Genomic DNA, 9,411 nt, shown 5'->3' on the forward strand with positions numbered 1-9,411 from the left:
ACCTTTCCCACACCCCCAGATCCTCAACTCTATTAAGCCATTCCAGGGGCTTCCCAGGCCCTAGGGTTGAGGAAAATGGACAATCAGAGGCTCTTGTGGGGCCAGAGCCAGCTGGTGAAGGCACCAGTGCAGAGAGTTGGGGCACTGGGTTCTGGAGGTCTACCCAGGTTCCCTCTCATATATGAGAGCCCCCCCAGCACTCACTATGCTTCCCCCAGGGGGCTGGACGTAGGAGTTCCCACCCAAGGACACCACCCAGGTCATACGTAGTTGAGGATGTCCCCCATGGACGATACAGAGGCAGACACCTGATGAAGCAGACTGCTCTTCTGCAAGGAAGGTGACCATCTGGAGAAGTAGCAGATCTGGGACCACAGCAGGGGGAACAGCAGCCAAACTCAAAAGTTTCCCAGACAAAGGGACCAATCTGCTAACTCCAGCAGGTTTCAAGTCTCAGCTCTGCCACCTACAGACTGTGTGACTTTGAGCTACTCATTCTGCCTCTTCAAGCCTCTTTTCCTCTTCTGTAGGATGTGGTCAAACCTACCTCACAAGAGGCTGGGAATAGTGAGGTGAGGAATGCATAGCACCCCTCAGCGCAGACCTTAGGGGGGCTTCCTGTTCCCTTTATATCTCAGCTCAGTGTGTGACCTTGGGCAAGTCATCCTGCATTTGAGCAGCAGTTTCCCTCAGCATCCTTAAGGCACCTGTCACAGGGCAGATTAGAAGAGAGAAGAGATGTGTAGACAACCAGACTTGTAATATGCCTGTAATCAGTTTAGGGTCCGCTCTCAGCTTCCCTTTTCTCTACGTTAACTTCTGGTTGACAGAGAACAAAACCCCAGCTCACATGCCTGCTCTCCATTCAGGAGTCAGGGGCTCCACTATCTAAGCTACAGGTGCCAAGACGAGGCCTAGAGTGTGGTCACCCCCTCCATCAGCCATCTCCTGCCCCCACATATGCACATATGCACGCATACCTGCATATAGGTGGGTGTATCCAGGCACAGCACACACACACTCACCCCCTTGTGTATTCCTCACTGAGGCCCCAACAGAAAGACTGTCCTCCTCCAGCCAAGACCCTCTCTAATGGGGTGCAGGTGACCCTCACCCAGGGCCAACCTCTCAGCTTCCCATCTGTGAAATAAGGAGGATAGCCTCTGCCTTCAGGGATAGCGGTGAGCAGTCAAGATTATGTAGGTAAAGGCCCCTTCTAGTCATCCAGCAGTTAATAAATGTTGGTGCCTGCCTTGCTCTCCCCAGAGCTGAGCGCATGACTCCACCCCTTAAGTCCCTATGATCAAGGGGACCACAGGTGGGGAGGATTTAAGGAGCACTGGCCCCATCTCCCTCCCAGTCTGACAGTCGTCCACTGAGCCAGCCCCTACACAGACTTTTCCAGACCAATCAGGAAGCAGTCTGCACTTGGGGGGTGGAGAGGCACACTGGTCAGTCATCCTTCTGTCCATCTGCCCATGCACCCATCCACCCACCTACCCAGCTACCCATCCATCTATCCATCCACCCTCCCACCCATCCTAATTACTTAGCACAGCCCCCAGCAGTTGACACTCAAGCTGATAAGCTGTCAGTAACTGGGGTCCTGGGCTAGGAGAACATCAGGAATAGGCTGGGCTGGAGGCAGGGCTGGCTCTGGAACCATGGCAATAGGGGATTTACACCCCCACCCCTCACTCCTTCACAGCACCTACTCCTTGGTCTGAACTGCAGGAAAAGTGCATGGGAGAGCAACTTGGGCTCAGGACTCCAGGGACAGAAAAGGCAAGTTAATTATTTCTCTTTAACCATTAACTTTTAGTCATCTTTTTTCGATCGTTAACATGAAAAGCATGTTCATCTCAAACCAAAACAGAACTTTTGCTCTCCCCTCAAAGCCTGCTTCCCAGTGTTCCCATCTAAGTAAATGACTCCACCATCTACTGAAAAGCTGAAGGCCAGTGTAGACAGAGGGGAGGGGGTTTGGGGCTAAGTAGGGCATGTTAAAAGATTCAAATTAGAAGCTGATAGAGGGTCACAGGGATGGGGAGCATGCCACAGGGAATGCAGTCAGCAGTATGTAATGGCTATGTATAAGGCCAGAGGGGTGATAACCTGGGGGATCATTTCATAAACTATGTCAATTCTTATCAATATACTGATACTTAAAATAATAAAATAAAATGCTGAAAAATTTTAAAAATATCATCTAAACCCTCCTCCTCCCCCCAAAAAAGCTGAAGGCCAATGTAGAAATCATCCTTTTCTCTCTCACGTCCCTCCACCTAACCCAACACCGTCACAACAGGGCCCAAATCTGACCACGTTCCTCTTTCCACAGTGGTCTAATCTGTCGTGGTCTCTCACTCTGATTCCTAGAGGACACCAGCCCCCTCCCTGGCCTCCCAGCTTCCATCTTCATCCCCCTGAAGTCAGCTCCACTCAGCTGCTGAATTCAGGGTCCTGTTAAAACAGGCTCCACCATAACTCTCATGTGCTCAGTTCCCTCTGTTGGCTCCCAAGGCCATACCAAGGCCCACAGGCTTAGCGCCTCACTATCCTTCTGGCCTCATCCATGCCCTGTTCCCCTTAGTCCACTGCAGCCGAGCCACACTGGCTTATTCTAGGTTTCCAAACAAGCCAAGCCAACCCCAACCTCCCAGCCTCTGCAGAGACTGCTTCCTGTGCCCTTTCCCCACTCCATCTTCTTGTTCTTCACATCTCACCTTAAATGTCACCTTCTCAGAAAGACCTTCCCTGACCACCCATCTCTCCATTACATCAGCTTTATTTTCTGCACAAAAAGATTTTAAATGTTATTCATTTTCTATTTCCTCCAATAAAATATAAGCTGCATGATAAACTTCAATCTTTCACCAGTTTTCAAGGATCTATCAAATAAAACTGTCAAATGACTAGAAAACTTAGAAAATACAGATGAATATGGAAACAAAAGCAATGATTACCATAATTTCCACCATTTGGAGATACCCAAAGTTATAGTGTTCATGCAATTCCTTTCAGTCTTTTTCTTTTCTATGTATATATATATTAAAAATTTGGAATTGTAATATAGTGCTGTTCTTTTTTTCTCCATGGAGTTATTTTTAGACTTAAAGTTGCAAAGTAGTACAAAGGATTCCTTTTTAACCCTCACCCTGCTTCCTCTGAAATTATCATTTTATATAACCATGGCATTATCATTCTTTCCCACCCAAGGGCTATTCACTTGTGATACTGTTAGTTTTGTACTCTATTTTCTGTTCCCCCCATATCCTAGTTGATCTTGTTTACTAGGGGAGGGGGGTAATATGAAACCCTTACTATGGTTCTAAGAGAGTTTTACAAAACATATTCACATAAATGTCAATTTTCTCATCCATGCAACACCAACCCCATTCTTCCCTTTCCAACCTTTCCCATCAATCTCCCTAGTTTCTGGGTTATCCTTCCTGCACTTTCTTGGCATCTGTGTATTTTCTTGTCTCTTTTTTTCTTATATAAAAGGTAGCATACCATACTCATTTGGACATTGCTTTTTTTCACTTACCAGTACATCCTGGAAATCATATCGGTTCAGAGAGATTCCACATTCTTTTTTACAGCCGCATACTAATCCACTGTGTAGATGTACTGTAGTTCGTTTGACCACTGTCCTGTGTATGGGTCTTCAGGAGGTTTCCAATATTTTGCATTTACAAGCAATGCTGCAGTAAGTAATCTTGTGCATACGTTTTCATACTGTAGAAAGTATATATTAGATCCTAGAAGTGGGACTGCTGTAAGTGATGTAAGTACATATGTCACTTTTTAGGTGTTATCAAATTTCTCTCCAGAAGGGTTGTACCAATTTGCACACTCCCCAGCTTTTTATGGGTGCTTGTTTTCTTACAGCCTCACCAACAGAATGTGGATTTTTCGGGGTTTTTTTTTGTTTTTTTGTTTTTTTTTTTAGCCAGTCTGGCAGGTGAGAAATGGTATCTCAATTTTCTTTTAATTTGCTTAGTCTGTCCGGGCTGCTATAACAAAATAACACACACTGGATAGCTTATAAACAACAGAAATTTATTTCTCACAGTTCTGAAGGCTGGAAATCCCAGATTATAATGCCAGCATTGCCAGGGTCTGGTGAAGGTCCTCTTCCAGGTTGCAGACTGCTGACTTCTCGCTGTGTCCTTACATGGTAGAAGGGGCTCTGTGGGGTCTCTTTTGTGAGAGCGCTGCATCTCATTCATGAGGGCTCCACCCTCAGGACCTAATCACCTCCCAAGGTCTGCCCCCTAATATCATCACCTTATGCATTTGGTTTTCAACATGAATTTCAGTGTGTGGGGGGGAGTACACAAATATCCAGACAATAGCATTGGCATTTCTCTAATCAAGAACATTTGAGTCTTTTTCATGTTTAAGAGTCATTTTTATATCTTTTTGGAAATTGTTCACACCTTTTTCTCATCTTTTATTGGATTTTTGGTCCTTTGCCCTTCATTTTTTAAGAATGTTCATTAATATTTAGGAATATTAGTCCTTTGTGTGATATATGCTGTAAATACTGTTTGTTGACTGTCTTTTGCTTTTGTTTAGTGTTGTCATGCAAATTAAAAATTCAGTCAAATTTTTTCATCTTATTGCCCCTGGATTTTGAATAATAGGTAGAAAGCTTTCCCTACATCAAGGTTTTAAAGAATTCATCCATGTTTTCTTCTAATACTTGGATGGTTTCAATTTTTACACTTAGATCTCTAACCATTCGGAGTCTATTCTTGGTATAATGTGAGATATGGATTTATTTTTAATCTTTTTCCAAGTGGTCACCACAGTTATCTCAGCACCACTTATTAAAAAGACCATCTTCAACTCAATGATTTGTCACCATCAGATACTGTTTACGCATGTACTTAGGTCTATTTCTGGGCTCTCTGTTCAATTGCACTGGTCTATTTGACTCTTCATGCGCCAAGACCATGCTATTTTAATTACAGAGATTTTAGAGTATGTTTTAATGTCTAGGTAGGCTAGTCCTCCATCATTTTTCTTTTTCAGTGATTTCCTGGTTATTCCTGTACGTTTATTTTTCTATATGAACTTTAGTCTAACATGTCTAACTCCATAAAACAGCTGTGATGTTTCTATTGGGATTGCATTGAATTTGTAAATTAACTTAGGGAAATTGATAGCTTTATAATGTTGAGTCCTCCTATCCAAGAATGGGATGGCTTTACATTTGTTCAAGTCTTATTCAGTATCTTTCAGGAGTATTTTTAACATTTTTCTTGCACATTTCTTGTTATATTTATTCCAAAGTATTTAACCTTCTTTGTTAACATTGCAAATAGGATTTTCACTACCATTAAAACCTCTATTGATTGTTTGTGTATGTTAATTTTGTATCCTGCTATTTCACTGAAATCTTATCGTTTGTGTTGATTTTATCATTGATTCTTTGGGGTATGTTATTGTATTGGAGTTAATTCTTTACTCCATCAGAAAGAAGTCGTGAGGCTGCTGGTGCTGTCCTGCCTCAGTGTGGGTGGGTTTTCTTAAAGGATATTTGAGGGTGGGAACAGCTATGACGAGCTAATTTTTCAAGAATGGAGGGTCCGTGTCTGTCCTGTTGACCAGTGTGAACTTGGCATCCAGCACAGAGCCTGGCACAGGGGTGATGCATAGGAAGAGCTGTCAGAAGGCATGGAGAGAATAGAGGCCTACTTACATATTGCCTGGGGATTCCAGAGTGAGCAAATGGCTGGCGAGGATACTAAGATGATATTTCCCCGACAGCCCTGATGGAGAAGCATGTTTTAAAAATGAAAAAGCAAGATCTCCAGGAGCAGCCCACCAACAGCTTCCCCTTCCAGGAACATTGCCAGTGAAAGTCTCAGAAAGTCTAGTTGCCTCTCCAGCCAAGTACAGAGAAGGGGAAGGGGTCTGAAGGAGCAGGAAGTAGCCAGGCATCACTCTAGACCCTCTCTGTTCATCCTTCATTTAACTCACCCCTTCCTAGTCTGTGCAGCCCTTCTACCTGTAAGGACAAAAACAGAACTCCAGTGTTTAGCAGAAGAAGAAACAGGACCACAGAAATGAAGTGACCTGACCAAGGTCTTGCAGCCAAAAACCAGAGAAACTGGAATCCCAGACCATGTTCTGACCCCAAAGCCTAACTCCTACCCACAAAGCCAAGTGGATTCCAAAAGCCAAGATTCATTTAAAACTTAGCAATTGGTCACTGCCTGTTTTTTTGGGCATTTCCAAATGATGCATGGGAAGAGCTGTCAGAAGAGCTGTCACCTTGTGTCTACCAAAATCTACCCATCCCTGGCTACAGATAAATCTGCTCTGTGCATTAAGGAATAGGCAGATAAGGGGTCACCTGGGCCCACGGAGAAAGTCTGCTAGGAAATGAGACAACGGACTAGAAAACCATCCGCTTACTGTGTAAGAACTGTAGAGTCTCACTGGTAAAAGAAGAGGTATCAATTCCCACAGCCTGCAAAGCAGCTATATTTCTCTCAGCCCTCCCTCTCAGGCCACAGAATGCCATGTACAGATCCAGAGTCCCATGACAAATGGGGACATTTTTTAAAAGAAAAGCCAACTGCTTGTCCCATGCTCTGTTATTTTAGAAAGGCCATGAGGCAATTTGCAGAGGTACAGTCCTGAGAGTCTGCCTCAACCAGGCCTGTGATCTGTTCCTACTAAACAAGTCAGTCAAGATGGTTCCCAGATTAGCTGGCGAGAGCATGCGTCTATGCCACTCTGATGGAAAGTGCTGGTTACCATGGTTACCACCATTACTGAGCTGACTAACTGCATCACGGCCGTTTTTCTGGGCACGTCAGCTCAACATTTCTGGGGTACCTGCTGCATAAGAGGCCCTGGTCTGGGCCCCTTCCTTACGCCAGGTCAGTTATCCTCAGAGCCCTAAGAAGTGAGCAATGCTCCCATTGGACAGATAACCAACATTCACAAGAGGTTCAACAACATGCCTAGGTTTCTTTGAACTCCTTTTAGAAAGTGTAAATCTAGAGCAGTGGTTCTCAAAAGGTGGTCCCTGCCCAAGCAGCCTCATCATCACCTGGAAAGTTGTTAGAAAACAAATTCTCAGGCCCATCCCAGGCAGACTGAATTAGAAACTCTGCGGGGAGGCCTAATGTCTCCTCTGGGGCTTGAAATCTCTGAAGGTAGAGAACCATGAGCCAGAGAATCCCAAAGGACACAAAAACTGGGAGCCATCAGCAGCTACAGGTCCCCTAAAACAGTGATTCCCAATGGATGTTCCAAGGAACCACAGCACTTCTGGAGGTTGTTAAAGAATATTCCCCAAACGAGGGGTTCTGTCAAATGAGTCTGAGAGAACCTGGCCTAAAGTTTAAAAGGTGTTTTTGTCACAAGTTCTTGAGTTCAACTAGGCTAATGTACAAGGTACCATGTGCATCTCAGAGACAGTACCCAGGTGTTACTTCCCGAATTTCCTAGGTTACAGAACCGTCTTTTCCCAGAACACCTTCTATCATCTCTCAGGACACCTGTGTTCCACGGATCCCAGTCTTGAAGGAGTAAAAGCCAAGAAATGCAGAAATCCAAGAAGGCCTTAGTAAATGCCAATCCCCATTCTGGATTTTACAAGTTTGGCTTTCTCTTAGCTCCTGTTTAATGACAGCTTTTGCCAGTTCACCATCTCATGTAAACCAGAGAAACAAAGAGTTTACACCAGCCTTAACGGAGCCGTGGGGTTGGAATTATTAGGAAAAGAAAGTCCTGTGCCAGTGACCCTGGGGCCTTCAGTGACTAATCCACCGCCACAGCCCAGAGGCACCAGGAGCTATTATTGTTATTAGACTCCTAGCAATTTCCAAGAGCTCGTTAATTATTTTAATAACTGAAACTCTTCGGGTGGCCAGGCCAAAGAGATGAGTTTACTCATTCCTCAGATATGTGAACATTTGAAGTGAGCTCCCTGCTCTAGCCCCAGGGCTCTAGGAAAACAAGGTGGCACAGATTCAACAGCACCCAAGGGCAGACTTGTTTCAGAAACTTCTACCTGCTCTCAGAGTTGTAAATTCCTCCTCAGATCTGATGGTGGGCGTCTATGGAAGTCCCAGGAAGGGTCTCTGACTGACTATTCCTCGGACAAGAGGGTACTTACTTACTTACTTATTTATTTATTATTTTTATGCTGACATTGGTTAGCGAAATCCAGTAAGTTCAAGCTGTACATTTTAACAGTAAGGCGCATATATATTTTTTTACATTGTGTTCACCTCCCATAGTTAGATTTGTCACCTCATATTTGACCCCTTTTATCCCATCTACCTCCCCTTTCCCCCCTCCCTGCTCCCCTCTGGTAACCACGAATCTACTGTCCATGTCCATGAGTCTCTGTTTGTAGGAGGGCACTTCTAATCTAGGTGAGCTCAGGTGGAAATGAAAGGGGACAAGAAGAGAAACAAAGGGAAAAACAAGCTAGGTGACATCATTTCCCAGAAGCCACAACTAATGAGGGCCTCCTGAGAGCCCCTGCAAAGCAGCAGGAGTATGTCAGACCAGTGGTCTTTGCCCTTACAGGGCTTGGCCCAGCACAGGAGGCAGACTGAGCTGAGGACACTGCAGCACCGGGCAGTGAGGGTGATGTGACATGAAGACTGAAGGTCAAGGGAGGTGAGGCACAGAGCATTACAGCTTGGAAGCCAGAGTAGGTGGTCCGGCCTGTGACTGGCATCTTCCCTCATGCATTTCCCCCACCTCCAAGGCCTCTAGCAAAGTCCCATTAGAATCGTCCAGCTTATCTTAGTTGTGCCTTGCAAAGGTCATCATCCACATGTGAATTTAAGTGTGAATGGGGAGCTACCTCCAGATGACCAACATCAGCCAGAGTAGGAGCTCACATGACATCTTGGACAGTGAGGCACTTGGAGGTAAGAACCACAAGGCAGAAAGTCAAACTGGAAACAGAAAGGCAGAAAGAGCCTAGGACCCTGACAGTGCCGGAGCCATCACACCAGCTCTGGACCACCCATCTTCTTGTATAAGAAAGAGAAATATATTTCTTATTTTTTTTTTTAAATCACTAGGTACATTAAGTATTTTTAAATGGTTCTAATCACGTATTTTACATGTAAAATTAAAAAGCTTAAGTGTAAATTGAAATTATTTCACTAAAGATGCTGACTAAAATAAAATGTATATGCTATTCAAAAATTTTTTTTTTTAATTAACAAGAATCAAAGCAGCTGAGGCAGCTCTGGAGTGTACTGATTTTACAGCCTACAGAACCCCCCTCAGGGTAAGAATGGAGCAACACCAACAGATCTGGAACACTGTTACCCTGGCTTGCTCTGTCCAGTAATTCAAGGATGCCAGCCCCTGCTATGTTCCTCCTAGCCATTCCTGGAGTCCCTGGGAATGCCTCTC

The sequence above is a fragment of the Pteropus medius genome, unplaced genomic scaffold (genome assembly GCF_902729225.1).
Source record: "Pteropus medius unplaced genomic scaffold, Ma_sr-lr_union100, whole genome shotgun sequence".
In the NCBI taxonomy this organism is placed as follows: Eukaryota; Metazoa; Chordata; class Mammalia; order Chiroptera; family Pteropodidae; genus Pteropus; species Pteropus medius.